This window comes from Artibeus jamaicensis, unplaced genomic scaffold, assembly GCF_021234435.1.
Source record: "Artibeus jamaicensis isolate MK-2021 breed Jamaican fruit bat unplaced genomic scaffold, CSHL_Jam_final contig_936, whole genome shotgun sequence".
Classification (NCBI taxonomy): Eukaryota; Metazoa; Chordata; class Mammalia; order Chiroptera; family Phyllostomidae; genus Artibeus; species Artibeus jamaicensis.
In genome coordinates this window covers 417,501-438,545 of record NW_026522017.1, presented here as the reverse complement: position 1 = coordinate 438,545, position 21,045 = coordinate 417,501, and the positions used below count along the sequence as shown (strand labels likewise).

Below are 21,045 nucleotides of genomic sequence, written 5' to 3'. Positions count from 1 at the left end.
AGAGCAATATATACAAAAAACTTGCTCTGCACAGGAGCATTTATCCATTTCAAAGGACTAGATCAGAAGATTAGCCACGGGTGGTGGTCACAACCTAAACTGCGCCAAGACCACTAAAAGGACCCAGTTTAGACAATGAGCCACCACTACACACCTGGCAGAATGGCTAAAATTTACAGAAAGTTTTAATGACTTAAAAACTGCTGGTGAGGACGCAGAACAACAGCAACTCTCCTGCACTGCTGGTGGGAATGCAAAATAGTACAACCACTTTGGAAAACACCTTGCATTCTCATTTAAAATTAAATACCACATGACCAAGTAATTCTACAGCTAAGTACTGATCCAAGAGAAATGAAATTAGTTTTACCCCAAAACATGTATGCACATATTTATAGTGATTTTACTCATAATCACCAAAAACTGGAAGCTACTCAAATGTCCTTCAACTGGGTGAATGGATAAAGAAAAGAGGTATTGGTACCTACTACAACGTGAACGAATTTCAAATTTATTATCCTTAGCGGAAGCAGTTAGACTCAAAAGGCTGTGCACTGTGTGATTCCATTTCTATGGCATCTGGGAAAGGCGGCCGACAGGCCTGGAGAACAGATCGGCGGTTCCTGGGGGTAAGGGAACTGTTCTGTACTTAACTCAGGTGGGGGTTACACGACTCTGTACATCTGTCAAACATCACAGACCTGTCAATGAATGAGAATTGTTCTGTGTGTAAATCAAAAAGTTAGTGAAAAAACTGAGTTAAAAAAGAGGGGCCTGACTCAGGTGTCCGTCTGTGCTGGTGGCATCCTTCTCACTGTATGAAGCCCCCGTCCCGGGCGGAGGTCTCTGACCCACGGAGAGGCCGACACACGAGCCCGGCCCAGCTTCTACCATCCCCTTCACCTCGGTCAGGGAGCCCTAATTTTTAAGTGGTCACAGTTTTTGAAAGTACCCAGCACTTAGGGACAAAAAGGATGCCCTTTCGGGTGCCCGCCCCTTCAGCGGGGCGCCGGGGAGGTTTATGTAAAGCAGACTCTCCCGGATGATCTCATTCCATAGGTGTGTAGTCTTGACCAACTTTCTGTCAATGGGGCTGTTTTATAGTCTGCAAGTTGCAAAATAAAATTTTATAAAAATAAACTGATAGCGATGCAAATGATCCATGTTGCTAGCACTGCGAATGGGTTTTGCCTGGCAGAGAATACAGATCTCTGTAATCCAAATTCTCATTTAAACTGATCTTAACATCTGCTCATTCCCTCCGTAATGAATGAGCTAAATAAAATGGTTGACATAGGATCTTTTTCTACTTGCGTGTCATATTTTTGCCTTCTTGAGAAATTATACTCCAGCAGCACATCACATTACGTGACTAAAAGACTGCATTTTGTAGCCTCTTTGGCAGCTAGGTAAATGCAGCCGCTGAAAGGCAAGTGGGTGTGGCGGGGGCAGATTGCAAGGAAGGCTGTGTGAGGGGAGCCGGCCTGCTGGGAGGGGTCCCCCTCTGCCCCTCTCTCCTTCCTCCTCTGGCAGGAAACGCCCGCATGCTGGCTGTGCTCTCGCAATCGCTCTGCACCACAGGGTGACCCTGTGGTAGGAGAACGGGGTCGGCTAATAAGGGCTCCCGGAGATAAGTCCCAACCAAACCCCTGAAGCCTGCAACAGTTACTTTAGTTATTAAAAAAAGGTCCATGTGGAGGTGATAAGGATTCTGAGATAAAAACCTTACCCTGGACTAGCCAGGTGGGCCTGGAAAGCCATCACAGGTAACTTTCTAAAAGAAGGCAGAAGGAGAGCAGGTCACCACTGTCAGGAGGGAGGCCCTATGGTGACGGACAGAGAACGGAGTGATGCAGCCACAAAGCACCAAGGACCACCTGGAGCCCTCAGAAGCCAGAGAGGCCAGGAGCAGATGCCCCCGGGGGCCTCCTGCAGGAGCACAGCGCTGACACCTTGGTTTCCAGCCTCCGGCTCCAGAAAGGTGCGGGGTTCACGTCCGTTGTTTTGTGCTGCTTTGTTAGGGCGCCCCAGGAAGCTAGTGCAGGTGCTGGGTGAGCCTGAGACAGGAGCCCGCTTCCCTGATGACACCTCGATGGCCATCTACCTCCTGACTGTTAACAAAGAAGAGGAATACATGTTTACCTTGTTTAAGCTATTTTGTAGTATCTGTTTTGTACTTGTCGGCAAACTTAATGCCCATAGAGTAGCGCACTGGGGTCACAAATTACTGGCCCAAACCTCACCTTGGTGAACTGATCTACAATATTGGTGGTCCTACCAACTCAGAGGATTGAAAATTAAGCGAAGAGTTGACGAAGTAAGTCAAACCCCAAATAGTGATTTGCTGGTGTTATATTTAGAAATAAATTTGCCGTCACTGGGCTTATCAGAGAATATATCCAGTAGACAATTTTTAACATTTTAAAAATGCAACAGAGACTATCTGACTGATTAGCTCTCATTCCTATTTGAAATATGCAACTCTTAGCTTCAAGTGAAATTCACTTTTAACATGTGATTTTAATTAAATTATATACATAAGATTTGTAAATTGAATTTAAAGGCTTATGGGAAGCCATGTTTTAAATTTTTAGCTGTAATATGTTGAGCAGTAATTTGAAAGTCTTATTATCATCATCTGTACACAAAATGCTGCTGCTCTCAGACATCAAAATGCTCATTTTAACAACAGTGTCTCCCCTATATAAAGTCAGTCTCTCACTTTCAAATATTCACAGCTCAAGATTCTTTCATCCTAGAGAGAGAGAGGAAGAGAGAGAGAGGAAGAGAGAGGAAGAGAGAGAGGGAGAAAAAAAAAGCAAGGAAAAAACAGATCTCAAGCCTACCGATGTCTACAGCCTAACCTCCCCCCACACACAAACACACAGCTGTTTGTCCCTCAGCTGAATTCTAGAACCTTCTATGTCCTTCTGACTCACTGTCATTGCTGTGTACTTGTCAGCGTCTCTTGCACACTTGCTGCTCCGTGCTCTCGGCGCCCGTACAGAGACGGCGCTCTGCTCAGAGACACTGGAGCACCACCAGAGAGCTGGGGTGTCAGGTCACACACATGTGGCCTCTCGCCATCCCGGGAAGCCCATGCCAGGCTGGCTCATCGGAGGTGGACAGAAAGGGCTGCAGAGGTTCTGTCTGCGCTGCGCTTGAGGCAAACGTCCTTCTCTGCCCACTTGGGTGGGGGCGGAGGGGTGTTGCACTTGAAAGCACATGATTTCCATTATCTGAAATACCTCTTGAAAGCATCAGGAATCTATGAGAGCTGCAGCACCGTGGTATTTTGGGGCTTAGCCATTATCTCTTTCAAGTAGGAACACAACAGTTTTACTCACAGATGGCATAGGTAACCCATGACGTCACTGACAAGGAGTCAGATGAAAAGCAGCAGGCGAGGTCTCTGCACCACATACCCACCCCCTGCAGTGACCCAGCCCTCCCGGCCCTCCCAGACCCTCCAGACCCTCCCAACTGCCTCCTTCAACCTTCTGTCAGAGCGCTGGGTTCAGGACCCACAGAGAGCAGGTTTCCACATAAACAACAGAGTTACAGCCCACCTTCTGATAGAATTGTTCTTATCTGCCAAAGAAATGACAATTTCATCACACCTCACTCTCAACAGCTGATCAAAGTAAACATTATTAAGTTGAGAACTGCTGATTAACACTAACTGGTTAAAACAACAACAAAAAAACGGGCCGCTTCTTGATTTTGCTTTTAAACTAACCCTAACAGACTGTCACACTAATCTCTAGTTTCACACCTGCTAACAACAGTCAGCCAGGTCAAGCACAGGCTATACTGAAAGTTCCCACCAACTTACCCACCTCTCAGGTCCTGGAGACCACTCCCGCTGTGGCGGAGAACATTCCAGAAGGCACAGAGCCCAGATCCCGACCCACATTCCCACATATCCCGCTGGGCATTGGTGGGCTCCGTGCTACTTTCCACAGAACCTTAAACCTCTCAGGCCTGAGTGCAAAAACGCCTACAAATATTTGGGCAAAGAATTGAAACAAATCCCTACTCTGACTTGTGTTAAGTCAGCATGGCTCAGTTGGTTGGGCAACATCCCGTAGAATGAAAGGTCCCAGTTCAGATTCCGGGTCGGCACATGCCTGGGTTGCAGTTCGGTGCCCCCTGGGGGTGCCGACAGGAACAGAGGCAACTGATTGATGTTTCTGTCACATGCTCTTTCTCTCCCTCTCTTTCTCCCTCCCTCTAAAAATAAATATTTAAAATAAACAAATACGGCCCCTAACATGACTACAGCCAAAGAAAAACAGCTCCAGGAGACTGGGATTTCAATTTATTGCACTCTTACACCTCAGCTATTAAACAACTCTGAATAACACTGGGAATTTTAACTTTTAAAGCGTTCTCTTCTTCTGCAAGCCCAGGCATGTATACACGCAAAGTCAGAAGGTAGCTTCTAAGAACCTGCGATGTTTTTTTTTTTTTTTCAAGTATTTTTCACTAGACAAAATGCAGGTCAGGAAAGGCGTGGACCACCAGAAACCGCTCCTGGAGCACCCGGCTCCTTCAGCACTGACCACACGGTGGCGCTGCTTCAATGCTGATCTCAGATAAAATCCAAAAGCGTGTTTCTTCACCACTGAGACAACAATGCTGGCTTTGCACCTGTTTGGAGTTAGGAGCGTGAAGTCCAGAAATGCTTTTCTGTGAGGTTTCAGGTAACACACATATGGTTAACAGTCTGCATGGCAGAATTCAACTGCTGAGGCAGCAACTCTCTGCCCCCACTTTAGCCTGGACCTAACAGAATTCCAACACATTTGGCCCCTGCAAAGGCTGATCGGCCTCAGAGCAAATAAGGTAACATGGGAAAGAAGGACCTGAGTACCTTTGGGTCCGTGGCCTCACAACGCAACACTGAAATTTCATCTACCCATAAATCTATAGTGATATATGAATTAGTAAATGGGAAAGAAGAGATGAATCTCCAATGCAGAAAAATTCTGAATAATTTATGTAGATATTCCTCTCTCAAGGAGAGGAGCATAACTCCACATACTTCACAGTGGGCTGTGCATAGTGACTTCCTTCCAGAGAGTGTAGGATGGAAAGGGACATAAGGAAAAAGTAACTTTACCATGCAGACACCTGGCGACTGGTACCCTGGGTCAGGTGCCTAGAGTCATTATAAACTGTGGTAAATCACAGTGTTAGTTTGTGCCACCAACACGACGTGATGAGAAGAGCACTTTGAGCCTGTGGTCTTCCTCCCCCAAAACCCATTATTTCAGTCTAATCATGAGAAAAACATCAGACAAATCCCAGCGGAGTGGCATCCTACAAAGTACCTGAACAATGACTCAAACCTGCGAAGGTCATCAGAACCAAGGGAAGTCTGAGGAACTGTCTTTGCCAAGAGGAGCCTAAGAAGACATAAGTAAATGCAATGTGGTGCTCTGGGTAAGAGCCTGGCCATCAGATATAAACTAAAGAAATAGAGGGAAGTATAGACTTTATTTAATAATGTATCAGTATTATGCCCTGGCTGGTATAGCTCAGTGGATTGAGCACCGGCCTATAAACCAAAGGGTCACTGGTTCGATTACCAGTCAGGGCACATGCCTGGGTTGTGGACCAGGTTCCTAGTAGGCAGAGCACAAGAGGCAACCACACAGATGTTTCTCTCCCTCTCTTTCTCCCTCCCTTCCCTTGTCTCTAAAAACAAATAAAATTAAAAATTTAATAATGTATCAGGATTAGTTCATTAGCTGTGACTATGTGTCAGCGGAAACTGGGGATGTGGTTTGTGGGAACTCAACTAATCTGGAGCTTTTCTATAAATATAAAACTATTCTAAAATAAGTTTACTTTAAAAAAGTTGACTCAAGGCTCAAATGATAATTAAGAGATGCCTGCACACCGAGAAGACTGCCTTTATCTTCTGTATTGCGGAATGTCGGCTGTGTTCCTGGCAGTCCCCGGCACGCGTTACAGAGGGAGGTGGTGACCGGCTGAACGATGTTCCCCCAAATGCAAAGGCTGAAGCCCTAACTACCAGTATCTCAGAAAGTGGCTGTATTTGGAAATGAGGTCTTTAAATAAGTTAAAATGAGGCCACTGGGGTGGGCCCTGATTCAGTCCGAGTGTTGTCCTTAAATGAGGAACTCTGGACAGGCGGGCAGACAGACAGAAACTAGGGTGAGAGACCACGTGAGGACACGTGAGGAAGATGGTCCTCTGCAGGCCAAGGAGACAAGTCTGCGGAGAAACTACAGCTGCTGGCACCTTGGTCATGCACTTCTAGCCTCATAACTAGAAAATTCGTGTCTGTGGTTTAAGCCACCCAGTCTTCGGTACTTTATCATGGCAGACTGAGCTAATACAAGGTGAAGCAGAAAACACGGCTTCAGTGAAGGTCATGGGAAGAACAATGGCAGGAACACAGAGCTTGCTGGCTTCTGTGCCACCTGTACTGTTTGAGAGGGATCCGACCTAAGGCTGTCCCTCTGGGTGGCAATGAAGTGAAGTGGAAATGACTGGCACTTTGGAATCAGGCAGACTGAAGTTCAAATCCCAGCCAATCATTAACTAGCTGTGTAACTAACCTTCAGGGGAGTCACCTAAACTCTTGGATTTGTCCATCGCTGTAAGTGGGGCTGGTACTTACACCTGAAGGTTAAAAATCTTTCTGAAGCGTCTACTACATGGTAAGCCGGGAATAAACACTAAACTTAGTGTTTAGTGTCCACTTCCTGTTTCCTTTCCTCTAAGGCCAAAGTCAGGTTGGCAACTATGGATCAGGGGTCAAATCTGTCCCACTGCACATTTTTATACATAAAATATAAGAACACATGACCCCTCACACTCATGTATTATCTACAGCGGATCTGCACTACAGTGGCCGAGTCGAGTAGTTGCAGCACAGACCACGTGGCCTTCAAAGCCTACACTATTGACTACCTGGCTTGTGACAGGAAAGTTTGTTGACTCGACTCTAAGACCATCAATTACCATATTTCTCAAAAGCTAACAAACACTTTCCACTCTTTATCATACTGGACCTTCATAGCATCTGACACAGATGCCATGTCTTGAAATTCTTCTTCCTCCCTGGAGGCCAGTGATTTGTAGAACACTCAAGATTCAAGACATTTGGATATTCAAAGTCACACTCGCTGCCCTACCTGACCGCCCTTGGCTCTGTTCCACGGTTGGTCGGTTCCACCAGCACCCACCCGCCGTGACAGGACAGAACCATCACACCTGGGAGCCCCCAGAACTGGGGCTGCGTTTCCCTGGTCAGAGCCTCGGTGTCCTTACCTAAAACACCAGAACAATGGAATACGGTGCTCCACCACCTTGGAGACACTTGTGAAGGAAAAAAATGCAAAGCTTCTACGACAACAGTTTTTGGAATCTGGCTCCATCTGTAAAACCAAGCAAGAGCCCTTAGCAAGCTTCCCAACTGGGTGCAAAGGAGGAGTTACGGGTGTGAGGAGAGGTGGACCCCTCAGCTGTCTGGTCTGCAGGGCGGCCCAGGGCAGTGCCCCCAGGGTCAGGCCACGTACCCCAACTGGCGGACCGCATGTCCTGGGCGTGCCATCTCGAGAACACAGCCAGCCAGCCCCGTCCCCAGGCCACTGTGCCCTTCTCCTCCTCCTCCTCTAACTTTCACGCACAAACTGGTCCACAACCTTTTAGATTCTTCTTTCCTAAGACTGCCTCAGATTGTCCTCCACCTCCCTCCATGCCCTCCTCTGTGGCTGCAGAGGTTTAAGCAACTTTATGTCACGTGAATCGTTACAAAAGGGTCCCAACCAGTCTCAACTCCAATATGGGCTGCATGAAATAGTTACTGTCTTAAAATTCAAATCTATTTCATCCCTCTACTTTAAAAAAATAGTCAGACAACACCTCTGCCAAAAGAATAAAACCCTTTCCTGCTCCCACTGTATGTCCAATCTTGTCTCTAATGCCACCTGCCCTGCTGGCCTCATGAGCTCCGGCCTCCACATGCCCTCCACACTTTGTGCGGGGCTGCTCTTTCCCTCTGGGACAGTCTTCCTGCCCAGCCCAACCCCAGGAAGTACCCATCGGCCATGCACCCCTAACTCAACCTCTAAGAACCCCCTCAAATGTCACATATAGCTGGGACCATATCAGCTCCCCCAAAGAGAGTCTTGCTCTTGTCTATGATGTCATGACTTCATAGACACCACAATGTCTTAACTGTCATCCTCTGTCTCACTAAACCGAGAGGTCCCCACAGCTTAGGGACAAGTATTTGCCCACCTTTACATGTGCCTCATCCCTAGCGCAGTGTCCAACACGCAGCTGATGCTGGACAGACCTGCGCAAAGCTGCTGTTCCCGGAACCTTAGTGAAAAAAGACTGAAGTGACTCAGGGGCCTCTGAGGCCATTCAGAAACATAAAGATGACCACGAAAACACAGTCACATCCACCTACACAGTATCCTTTTGTGACCAAAGGGATCTTGGAAAAATCTCTTGCCAACAAGCCCAGGAGAACTTGGGAGAGCACTGGTGCCTGTAAAGGCCGATGGGCACGCAAACTGAGAAAGAATGTCAACTCTGGCAGGAAGAAAACAGGGAAAGTAAGCCACAAATAATGAAAGGGAGTCAAAGCACAAATAACAATGTGATTTTATTAAGCAGTCTGCTAGGATGTTTCCTCCCCACTTCAAGGAAAATGTGATCGACTCCTCAGCCTTTATTTTACCCCTGGTGTGTCATGAAGAAACCTACATGCAACACAGTGAGTAAGCCAAGGTACCTCACAGGTATCAAGCTACAGGAAGATTTTTCCTGCCTTAAAAAGACTCATAATTCCTCGATTGTTTATTAAAACACCACAAACTTAAGAAAGATACACAGTGAAAGCTAATGGTGAGTCCACAGCAATTCCTCAGACACAGCTGACGCTGTTTCTTCCTGACAAAGGAGGGGGCTCAGGGGCCATTCTGAGGCCTCTTTCTCAGCCAGACAGAATCAGCCCTCACCCCAGGACAACACACAGATGCCAAAGGGGTTCCCTGCTCCCACCCCCAAAATCTGTGCTATCAGCTTGCTTCCTGGCGAACTGCTCCTCACACACCTCCAAAGCTCAGTGACCTGAGTTTCTCGCTAGTTGATCTTTATCACTTTCAATTAAGAGCTGCAACAGGACCAAGAATAAACAAATAAGACATTTGCTTATTTGTCTTAGCATATGAAATGTTAAAGGGACTTATCTAACAAAAAGAAGATCAAAACCATGAACAATAAAATGACAAGAAACTCACAACTATCAACAACTGAACCTAAAAATCAAAAACAAACTAAGCAAACACCTAGAACAGGAACAGAATCACAGAAATGGAGATCACATGGAGGGTTCTCAGTGGGGTGAGTGAGGGGAGAATGGGGGAAAAGGTACAGGGAATAAGTAGCATAAATGGTAGGCACTAAATAGAGAGGAGGAGGTTCAGAATAGTGTAGGAAACGGAGAAGCTGAAGAATTTACATGTACGACCCATGGACATGAACCAAAGTGGGGGAATGTGGGTGGGAAGGGGGGGTGCAGGGTGGGAGGGAATAAAGAGGAGAAAAATGGGACTATAATAGCATAATCAATAAAATATATTTAAAAAATAATTGTACACTTGGAATCTATATAGTTTTATTAACCACATCACCCCAATAAATTTAATTTTAAAAATAGGATGAAGTATGAGAAAGGCCAACGAGGAGGAGGAGGGACAAAGCACCTGACCTCACAATCGGAGCAGCAGCAGCATTTCTTGAGTGTGTTTCAGGAGCCGGGCACTTTACCAAGAGTCCCTTTATCCTCTAGACCTAAATGATGGGTCATTTATTCTCATTTCCGAATGAGGAAAAGCAAGAATCAGAGAGGTTGTCAAATAACTTCCATGGACACAGAGCTACCAAGAACAAGGACTGGGGATTTGAATCCGACTCCATGTATCTTTTCTGGCCAGCAACTTCCCATGACACTACAAAGCTTGGGTAGAATTTCTCTGTTTAGAAGGTAGAGAGGGAAGATAGTTCTAGCTTATCTAATACAGGTAAGATTTGCTCAAACCTCACAACTTCTAACAAAAAAAATTACACTCTGAGTATCTTTTCAATATATATGTAAATTTCAATGCATATATGAATACATAAGTATACTCATTCAAATATTAAAGTCCACACATCTGGCTCTAATAGAAATTATATAACCAGCCCTGGCTGGTGTAGCTCAGTGGATTGAGCGTGGGCTGTGAACCAAAAGGTCACTGGTTCAATTCCTGGTCAGGGTACATGCCTGGGTTGCAGGCCACGTTCCCAGTGGGGGCCACGTGAGAGGCAACCACACATTGTTGGTTTTCTCCCTCTCTTTTTCCTTCCCTTTCCCTCTCTCTAAAAATAAAAAATTAAATCTTTAAAAAAACCCACTAAATAAAGAACCTATATAACCGGGAAAATGTAAACTACTTTGTAAAAGTGAATTATTTTTTAAAGGATTTATTTATTTTTTAGAGAGAGGGAGAAAGGGAAGGTAAGAAACATCAATGTGTAGTTGCCTCTCATGTGGCCCCTACTGGGGTCCTGGCCTGCAACCCAGGCATGTGCCCTGACTGGGAATAGAACCAGCAATCCTTTGGTTTGCAGGCCGGTACTCAATCCACTGAGTCACAATTTCTGCTTAAGAGCTTAGAGTCCACAATCATTTTCTAATTGATACAAGAGCCTGTAAGCCTCAGTCCAGTATCTCTAATTTCCATATCGAATATTTCCAAATCAAATATTAACACTAGACTCTAGGATGTGTTCAACAGGCATATATTTCCTTTTGGTTACTGAAGACCCTCACCATCCAGAGTCCTTGTGAAACATCAAAACGCCCAAGACAGCCCAAGACAGAAGTACCAATATTTCTGCATTCTCAAATGACACATCTGTCCAGTGTTTCCATGGAGCTATAACCCAGACACTTTACTTGTATTCAACTGCACGTGCTCTACAAGACGGGAGCAGTTCTGGAGGATGTCTGTTGCTCCTTCGGCCAGTCTCAGCCCCCACTTGCCCCTCACATAATGGGATGCTGGTGTCTACGTTATGTACTTCTTGTGCAGTGCAGACCTAAGTACAAGCAATCTCCTTCATCTGGTGCTCATCCAAATAAATAGCAACCTGTTAATAGCAGAGGAAAAACAGCTGTGCCACGCGGAGACAGTGTGTCTGCACGTGGCATTTCTGGGCAACGTACGGAATGTCGAAGGGAAACCTGCCACAAAGGGTTCTGCCTTCCCTCTGACTCTATCACTGACCTGCCTAAGGGAAACTCTGAAGCTGTGCTCTTGTGCATGGTTTCAGGCAGTAAGTAACTGCTCAACTTCCACTGGAGTTCCGTTTTCACTGTCTGGAGAGCAAATTTAGACCTATGTTGGAGCACTTCCTCTCCATCAGCTTCTTGAACCACTGTTTCTCATTTCCACAGAGAGCTCATGGGAGCTTCACGAATTGGGGAAGGGTACCACCAAGTATCCCACCTCTTTATTTCATCCACATTTATTTTTTTCTGTTGAGAATTACAGCTTCCTTAAGTTTTTGCAACTGCATTACTAGTTCTAAGAGCTGGCTTCCCTCACAGGGCAATTTCACAGACACAAAATTTTGATCTCAGATCGCATGCAAACCAAAAGAAGATGAGTAACACATCTTGGTGTTACTCAAGTACTTGGTGGCAGAGCTGGAATTAGAAACCAGACGTCAGTCGGCCACGGTGTTAATGCTGCTCTCAGTCCTATTCACAGGGAACAAAGCCTGCTGCACATCGAGAAGACATATGCCTGCCAGAAAATAACCAGATCGGAGGGTGAGAACCCACTGGAGGGCATCTGGCTGAGGATAAAGAGTAGAGGAGACGAGACCGTGGGAATCCCTTCTCGGCCACCAAGACAGATGAAGGAAGCCAAAGAGGCTCCAAGGCAGATGGTTGCCCCGAAAGAGCAACCACCCCAGGACAGCCCGTGGGTCAGGCCCTGCGCTTTACAGGCTACATTTCATTTACATTGCACTTATCCTGTAAGAGAAGCACGATGATTAGTCCCATCTCTCAGAAGAGGAAACACTGATTAGAATGGCCCGCGCCCAACACACCGACAGCACCAAACACCGGTGGGGCTGTGGAGCGACAGGAATCCTCTCTCTCTCACCGCTGGTGGGAATGCAAAATCGCACAGCCACTTCGGAAGACAGTTGGCAGTGTCTTACAAACTAAACTCACTCTTACACACGATCTATGATCGTGCTCCTTGGTATTTACCCAAAGGCAATAAAAACTTTTGTCCACACAAAGACCTGCACCAGGTGTTGATAGCAGCTTTGTTCAAAACTGCCAAGGCCCTGGCTGGTGTGGCTGAGGGGACTCAGTGCTGGCCTGCAAACGGAAAGGTCGCCAGTTCAATTCCCAGCCAAGGCACATGACTAGGTTGTGGGCCACACCCCCAATTGGGGGCGTGTGAGAGGCGACCGATCAATGTCTCCCCCTCTGCTTCTCCCTCCCTTTCTCTTTAAAATTAAATCTGCTAAAACTTGGAAGCAATTAAGATGTCCCTTCAGTAGGTCGACAAATAAAAGTACTATAGTACATTCGGACAATTGGAATATTATCCAGTGCTAAAAAGAAATGAGCTAACAAGCCATGAAAAGACATGGAGGAACTTTTAATGCCTCTTACTTGGTGAAAGGAACAAATATGAAAAGGTTACATATTGTATGACTCTAAATTATGCAGTATTTTGGGAAAGGCAAAAGTGTGGCAACAGTTAAAATATCCCTGACTGCCAGGGGTTTGAGTTGGGGTGGAGAGGGAGGGACAAACGGAAGAAGCACAGAGGATTCTCAGGGCAGTGAACGTACTCCCTGTGTGACACCATCATGGTGGGGACATGTCATTAGACATTTGTCCAAACTCACACAGAATGCTGCCCATCAGTGTGAACCCAAAGGGGCCACATGGGCACTGGGGGATAACGCCGTGTCAGTATCGGCGCACCAATTTAACGAGTGCACCGCTCTGGTGGGGGCCCTGACCCTGGGGGAGGCTGTGCGTGTGCGGGGTGGGGGGGCGTGCTGAGGGGCTATGGGAAGTCTCTGTATGTTTTACTCCGCTTTGCTGGGAACCTAAAACTGCTTGAAAACCTAAAACCTACTTTTAAAGGTGTGAACTCAGTGAACTCAGTATATGCCAGTCAGGGCCTCTGACCAATAAAAGAGGACTTTGCTGGTAATGGGAGTGACAAGAAAGGCACAACTCTGTCAAAGTGTCCTGAGTTGTATTCCTCAGAAGCCCTGGTCACTGTTAGCTAGTTCCCCTTCGGAAGCCCGCAGAGGCACAGCCTGCCGGTTCCAGTGCTCCAGGCCCTAATGATGAGGATTTCCCAGTGGTCCCATTTTTCCTTTGTAAAGCATTCTAGCCCTTACTGGCCTCTCTTCTAGGGATCACGAGCTGTGCTTGCTTCAGTCCCCCCCCCCCCAGCGTTGCACCAACCCCCCTGCCCCCTGCCTGGAACACAGCCCGCCACGCCCGCCGACACACTCTCTCTAGTTTCACAACAAACTGGAGGATTGGAGCTGGAATGTCAGTCTTCTGTTTCTACTTCACACTACCACCCATTAACGTCAGATGCCGATACAACAGCCTCCGTGGGCTTCTGCTTCTCTGTGAATCAGAAATGATGACAATAAGATTCCCACCTCCACTGCCTCTGCCCCCGTCAGTTTTCTGGAGATAAAAACACCCGTTCCTAAGCACGGGCTCGAGTTTGCTCCAGCCGCCATCGGACACAACCACGGGTGCCGCTGACACTGCTGTACGTACGGTGTGACCGGATACAACCTCCCATCACCATTCATCTTGGGTGGCCAGAAACATGCATCAAGAGTCCCCGAAGCCTGAGAAAGCAGGAGAGTAGTGACAGGGGCGCAGAAACGAGGGCTGAGGAGGCTGCTGGCAGACCCAGTTTCGGACATACTCCCCTTTGCCCACTGCCTGAGAGAGGGGTGGGACCTTCAATTAAAGCATCAGTCCCCTCCGGAGAAGGGAAAGGTGTGTTACTAGGTTTATAAATGTAAGGTGGTGTCACATTTAACCTGTGGTTTCCATTAGTGTTTTCGGCCAATCACACAGAGCTGATGAATGCCAACTCCTAAAAATCTTACTCATTTTAACAGGAAAATATCTACGCCCCTCTCAGGGATAACTGAAGGGAGTGATTGGAGCCTGGGCTCTAGGCTTCCAAGGGGGAAACAAAGACAAGACCCAAACAAAGGCAACAGCTCGGAGAATGTCAGGGCAGAAGGAGCATGCACAGAGCTGTCTGTGGTAGGAAGTTCTTTCTCACAGAGGGTAAGGAACAGATGGGAAGGGGGTCTGGATGAGGCAGAGATGGGAGCTGGGCCTGAGGCCAACTCTGGCCAGGAAAGTTCTGGCCTAGGGCATGGGGAAGAGAGGAATGAGTGGAACAACAGGGCTGGTTTAGGGCACAGCAATGCCTGGTCAATCGAAGACCACCCAGTGGGAAAAGAATGGTGTTTTCAATAAATGCTGCTGGAACAACTGGGTGTCCAGATGTGAAAGAATGAAGTTGGCTCTGACCTCACACCATATACCCCAAAAATTAACTCACAGAAGGGATTATAGACCTAAATGTAAGAGTTAAAACTATAAAACTCTTAGAAGAAAACAAAGGTTTAAGTCTTTGTGAACTTGGATTAGGCAATGGTTTATTAGATAAGACATCAAAGGACAGCAATAAAATAATAAGTGGGACTACATCAAAATAAAAAATTTTGTGCTTGAAACAATACTATCATGAATATGAAAAAGAAACCCCACAGAACATTTGCATACTGTGTAATTTGCATCTAGCATGTAATAGGAATTCTTACTTCTTAATAATAAAGCTACAATGACATACCAGTTCACATGCACTAGAATGGCTATAATCAGAAAAACGGACCATAATAAATGCAAGGGTGTGGAGATACTGAAAACCTCATACTCTGCTGATTAGAATACAAAACGGTGCAGTCACTCTGTAAAGCCATTTGGCAGTGCCTGAATAGGTTACAGAGTTGCCATGTGATCCTGCAATCCTACTGCTAGGTACCAGGTACATCCACACAGAAATGATACATACAAATGGTCATAGTAGCGTTATTCACAGCAGACAGGAGTGGGAGCAACCCCAATGCCCATAAACCGAAGAATGGTGTTTTAAAGAGTGGCATGAACATAGAATAAAATATGTGGTAATAAAATGGAATGAAATATGTAGTAACACATGCCACAACATGGATAAACCTAGAAGATATTCTTACATGCAAGAAGCCAGTCACAAAAGACTACATACTGTATGATTCTATTTATATGAAATGCCCAGAATAGGCCAACTGTAGAGACAGAAAGCAGATTAGTGGTTGTTAAAGGCTGGGGTGGGGGGAGGGGAAGCAGGAAGGAATGTGCAGTGACTGCTAATGAGAAATTTTTTTAAGGGAGATAAAAATGTTCTAAAATTAGATTGGAACAATGGTTGCACAACCCTGTAAAAATGGCAAGAAGAAAAAAAACAGCAACACTGAACTGTAAACTTTGAATGAATGAATTATACGGTATGTAAAATATCTCAATAAAGCTGTTTTTAATAAATGCAACGGGATAAATCACAATGAAAAAATATTTAAATTTAAGTTGAGAAAACAAAAAACTTCTGTGAGTCATAAAACACTGTAAACCCAATTAAATGGAAAATGATGAACTAGGAAAATTTTTTAATAACTTCCTTGACTAATAGCCTTAAAACAAACAATGAGAAAGCTGCGATCATTCAGGAAGAAATGCATATTGCCCTCGTAGAACAGAGGACAAATACTACAAAAAAAATTCTCCAAAGAAAAAAGTACAAATGACCAATACTATAAAAACATTCATTCTCAACATCAATGCTTTCACCCAGTCATCCCACTTTCACAGTCTGTTCAATGCAAATGTCAGAGATGCCTTTAAATATTAATATTCAAGAATGTTCTCCTGCAATCCTTCCCTTAGGGGAACACTGGGAACCTCTTACACGTCCAGTGCTGGGGGTGGGGGGCGGAGACAGGGGATGGGCAAAGGCACCAGCATTTCTGGGCTGCAGAAACGAGACAGGGAAGACGAGCAACTGCGGGTCGAGAACAGTCCTTCAGTGGGTGCAGAGGGAACCACGATCCACTGTATCTTTATTTTGTACATTTTTGTTCTCTATGTCCCTCCTCAAACGTCATTTTTAAAATTTGGAAAATAAAGATAAATACCTATGAATTTATATTTACCTTCCCTGAAAAGGAATTATGAGATAATCCCATTATTTATCAGTGGCTCTTAAACTAGGCTACATGTTAGAATCACCTGGGATACTTTAAAAAAAATCCCAGGGCCCAGGCCATGCTCCGTGTACAATTAAATCAGGATCTCTGAAGGTCCGACGCAGGCATCGGTATTCTTTAAAACTCTGAGCTGGTTTCAAGGAGCTGCCAGATCGTATATGGGTGAACCAGGACTCAGGGGCAGGGGAATAAATGGCACACGGAAGTCCTTGGGCTCCCAGTGGAGCAAATGTGGGAATGCAGAACAGAAAGTGTGTGTGTCCTGGTCATGGCTCAGTGGGGCAGTAAGCACAGGCAGGGCTGCCTACTCCTTGGAGGAGGCTCCATGTAGCAAATCTCCAGGAGAAAACAAACAGTGCTGTCCTACTCAACACAGCAGGAAGAACTGTCCTTGCTGAAGGTCAGATCCCTGGCTGTGGCCCTGACCACCCAGAGGTGAAAGCAGAGCCCAGCACTAGCTTGCTGGGGCTGTGCATTTCCTGTTTCATTCACCTCCCTGAGAACAAGCCACACAGACGCCATGTGTACAGCTGTGAGCCTCTGGCTGCCCCATGTACATGCAACCAGAACACGAAGCCAAGTCATCAACGACATGTGTCAACACGGACATGCAAAAACAATGTAGGCTGGCATAGGACAATGTGCTAGAGACAGAGAGGGGGTACCTGGGATGAGGCCAAGCTCCACCAACAGCCTGTACATTTGGCGCAAGCTCCATAAAGATGAGCGATCTTTGGTTCCTGATTTGCAAAGAGGCCTGACTGGATATGCTATAGAGTGGGGGTCTCCAACCACTGGGCTGAGGACCCGTCATGGTCTGGGCCTGTTAGGAACCCAGGCATGCAGCAGGAGGTGAGCTTGAATCATCCCAAACCACCCCAGTCCATGGAAAAACTGTCTTCCACGAAACACACCCCTGGGGCCAAAAAGGTTGGGGACTGCTGCTGTAGAGGCCTTGCCAACTCCAACTTCTCAATGGCCCTCCGTGATCCTCACCGCTAAACAAGGACTGTGGGGTTGCAGCTCAGACTGGGAGCCAGCTGAATGTTGTTTCTGACCATGAATTTGATCCAGCTCAGCTGTGACATTTCCCCTGACAGTATTGTAGAAAGAAAGAAAATTAAAGTTGTCCGAGAAGCGTAGACAGACGAGAAGTTCAAAACGGGAAGGTCACAGAATGATTTCTCTCAGGCTCCTCTTCCTAATTCTCAGTAGTCCACACCCGCCCGACGAAGCACCTACCAGCACCATCCATTTAAGACTATTCCCCGAAGACATTAACTTCAAAAGAAGCCTCCCAAAGAACGCCACAGGGAATGTGCGATCAATACGGCTTCTCTGCAAAATGACTTGACAGTATGTTTCTAGAATCCTTAAAAATGCAGCCCGCTTAGTTCATTAATTCCACTTTTGGGAACCTGCTACTGTTAAGATACCAGCTGTGCATTAAAAATTACTGGACAAAAATATTCACATCGGAGTTCTGGCGCTTGGTTGTACAACAGTGTGAATGTACTTAACACCACTGACCTGTGCATGAAAAAGGGTTCAGATGGTAAGTTTCAGGTGCATTTTACCACAATTAAAACTGAAAAATTCACAGGCATTTAATAGCAAAACAAACAAACTCAAAACAAAACATTTTGGCTTATGCTACAAACACAAACAAACAAAAAACCTAATGCCCTGAATGAGTAGCTCAGTTGCCTGGAGCATCGTCCTGATATCCCAAGATTTCAGGTTCAATCTCCGGTCAGGGCACATACAAGAATCAACCAACTGAAGGTATAATAAATGGAACAACAAATCAAGGTTTCCTCTCTCTCTCTCTCCCTCCCTCCCTCCCTCCCACCACTTTCCTCTTTCTCTAAAATCAGTGTTTTTTAAAAAACCTAAAAAATAACAAATATCTCAAAACTGGAAATTAGTTATAACCCCATCATGGAATACTGAAAAAATGGACATTAAATATCAAGTTCTTCAGGCAAACTGGAAATTGCTCATATGATATGATATTAAGGGGGAAAAGGCAGAGCACATGTGGTCTCAGGTTTAGGTGGAGTAGTTTTAAAGAAAAAAAACTAGGAAAATCAAACTGCTGAGAGTAGTTCTGTCTCTATGCTGGGACTTCCAATTTTCTACAAGAAGCAGTCTTGAGGGGTGAGAGAGGGCAGGCCCTGGAAGACATTAACTCACGGGTGAAGAATCAAAGGGCAGGATGACTTCCACTTTATGGCCTGTCAGCTTTGAGGTTTTTCCCTTAAGCAGCCAGCCAGCGGGCTTTTTAAAACTGCTACATCAGCTCTGTCAAAGGACACAGCCCTGGAACTGGAGGCAGCAAAGGTGCGAAGCACCAGCAGGACCCAGTCGCCCCATACAAACGAGGACAAGAAGAGCAGTATCACCCACGTGTCACCATCCGCCATCCTAGGCATCTCAGTATTTTAAAAGGCTGCTTCTCAAGGGTGCAGTGCCTTTTGATTGTTTCAGAACGGGCCTAAAGGGACCTGGGAAATGTAACCCAAATATAAAGTAACTAATGATATTACTAATAAATAAGCCACAGGAAATGGGCTATGCTCTTCTCTGGAAGACAAAAGGATACATTACAAATATTAATGAATTCTTAATCCAAAAAGCCTTGTACCAGCCACAGAATTACTTTAATGGATACTGGCCCTTGTTTTCCTTACCAGAAAAGCTACTCTCCATTTAGGAAAAAAAATGTGAAATACTCAGAAAACTGCATCTTTTGACTAGTAGTAAAAAATAAATAAAAACAAAAAAAAACACCATATAAACAAATGGAACAAAGTAGTACAAAAGTAAATTTTAAAAATTAGCAATATAAGTGGAATGTAAGAAATTCAATCACCCTAAAATGCAGGGCATTGCAAGGTTAATGAATTCGTCTCTGGCCCTGAGTTCCCATGGCCAGAGAGCTAATCACCAATTGTATCAGTATACAAACTTTCATTAATACAGGCTGTGAGTGCCTATTACAAAGGTTTATAGTATTTGACCTTTCCTAGAATAACAATGTTGGTCCTTGACAGTTTCTTTATTAGCATCAGTCAGTGAAGAGTTTCTATTAAAACAAGTAAAACAGGTTTAGGTTTGTTCTTTTCATAAGCACCTTATTAAGAGAGACAGAGAGGGGAAGACTTCCAGCCAAGATGGAGGCATAGGTGGAAATACTGCACCTCCTCACACAACCAAATGTAAGGACAACAAAGATTTAGAAACAAAAACACAACCAGAACAGATGGAAAATTGAACTGTATGGAAGTTTGACAACAACAAACCATTCATCCAGACCAGTAAGAGGGGCGGAGTCAGCAGGTGGCCAAGAGAGGGGTTGCAGCAGGGAAAGGCAGTGGCTATTGGACCGGGCTCAGGGAGGAAACGAGCAAACCCAGTGAGACGTGCAAGGTGGTTGGCTGACCTTGGATACACATTCTCATGCAGATAAACTAGGCAAAAACAGTCAGCGAGACAGACCATGCAACCCAGGGCCCCAGTGATAGGAAATAAAGCCTAAAAACACCAATTGGAAAAACTTTCGGGGGTTGAGGAGACAGGAGAGGCTCCCAGCCTCACAGGAGAGTTCGTTGGAGAGACCCACAGGGTCCTAGAATGTACACAAGCCCACCCACCTGGGAACCAGAGCCAAAAGGACCCAATTTGTTTGTGGGAAGTAGCAGAGGGGACTGAAATCCAAGAGAGAATGGAACAAGTGTCATTGCTCCCTCTCTGACCCCACTTCCACATACAGCATCACAATCCAGCAACTGGGTTGACCTGCCCTGGTGAACACCTAAGGTTCTACGCTTCATACTTAACAGGCATGACCTGACCAAAACATTATGGCTCAATCAAAAGAACAGATCAAAGCCCCAGAGCCAATACATTTAGGTAACCAAGAGACAGCCAACCTATCAGATGCACTGGTATCAGGATGCTCACAGAACTGGTAGATTTTGGTCGCAAATTAGATGAAAAACTGAAGGCTACACTAAGTGAAATGAAGGAAAATGCACAGGGAACCAATAGTGATGGAAGGAAAACTGGGACTCAAATCAATGGAGTGGACCAGAACTAGAAGGAAGAAGAAACAACCAAACAGAAAAGAAAGAAGAAATAAGAATTCAAAAAAAATGAGAGGCTTAGGAACCTCCAGGACATCTTTAAATGTTCCAACATCCAAATTATAGGGGTACCAGAATGGGAAGAACAGCCACAAGTGGAAACCTTATTTGAACACATAATAAATGAGAACTTCCCTGATCTAGCAAAGGAAATAGACTTCCAGGAAATCCAGGAAGCTCAGAGAGTCCCAAAGAAGTTGGACCCAAGGAGGAACACACCAAGGCACATTATCATTACATTAGACAAGATTAAAATGGAGAGAATTCTAGAAGCAGCAAGAGAGAAGGGGACAGTCACCTACAAAGGACTTCCCATCAGACTGTCAGCGGATTTCTCAAAAGAGACCTTACAGGCAAGAAGGGGCTGGAAAGAAGTATTCCAAGTCATGAAATCCAAAGACCTACAACCAAGATTGCTCTATCTAGCAAAGCTTTCATTTAAAATGGAAGGACAGATAAAGTGCTTCTCAGA

General features: G+C 45.5%; 1 protein-coding gene across 5 annotated transcripts in view; it reads right to left on the bottom strand.

The window, feature by feature from the left end:
• Positions 1 to 21,045, bottom strand: part of TANC1 (tetratricopeptide repeat, ankyrin repeat and coiled-coil containing 1) — a 222,223-nt gene that overhangs the window by 102,469 nt on the left and 98,709 nt on the right. The window contains exon 1 of one of the 5 annotated variants that reach the window (XR_008389669.1): positions 3,840 to 4,170. The exons of the other annotated variants lie outside the window; for them this stretch is intronic. The gene's annotated coding sequence lies outside the window, so the exon portion shown is untranslated. Of the gene's footprint in view, positions 1 to 3,839; positions 4,171 to 21,045 lie in introns of those variants that run through there. 5 annotated transcript variants of the gene reach the window in all.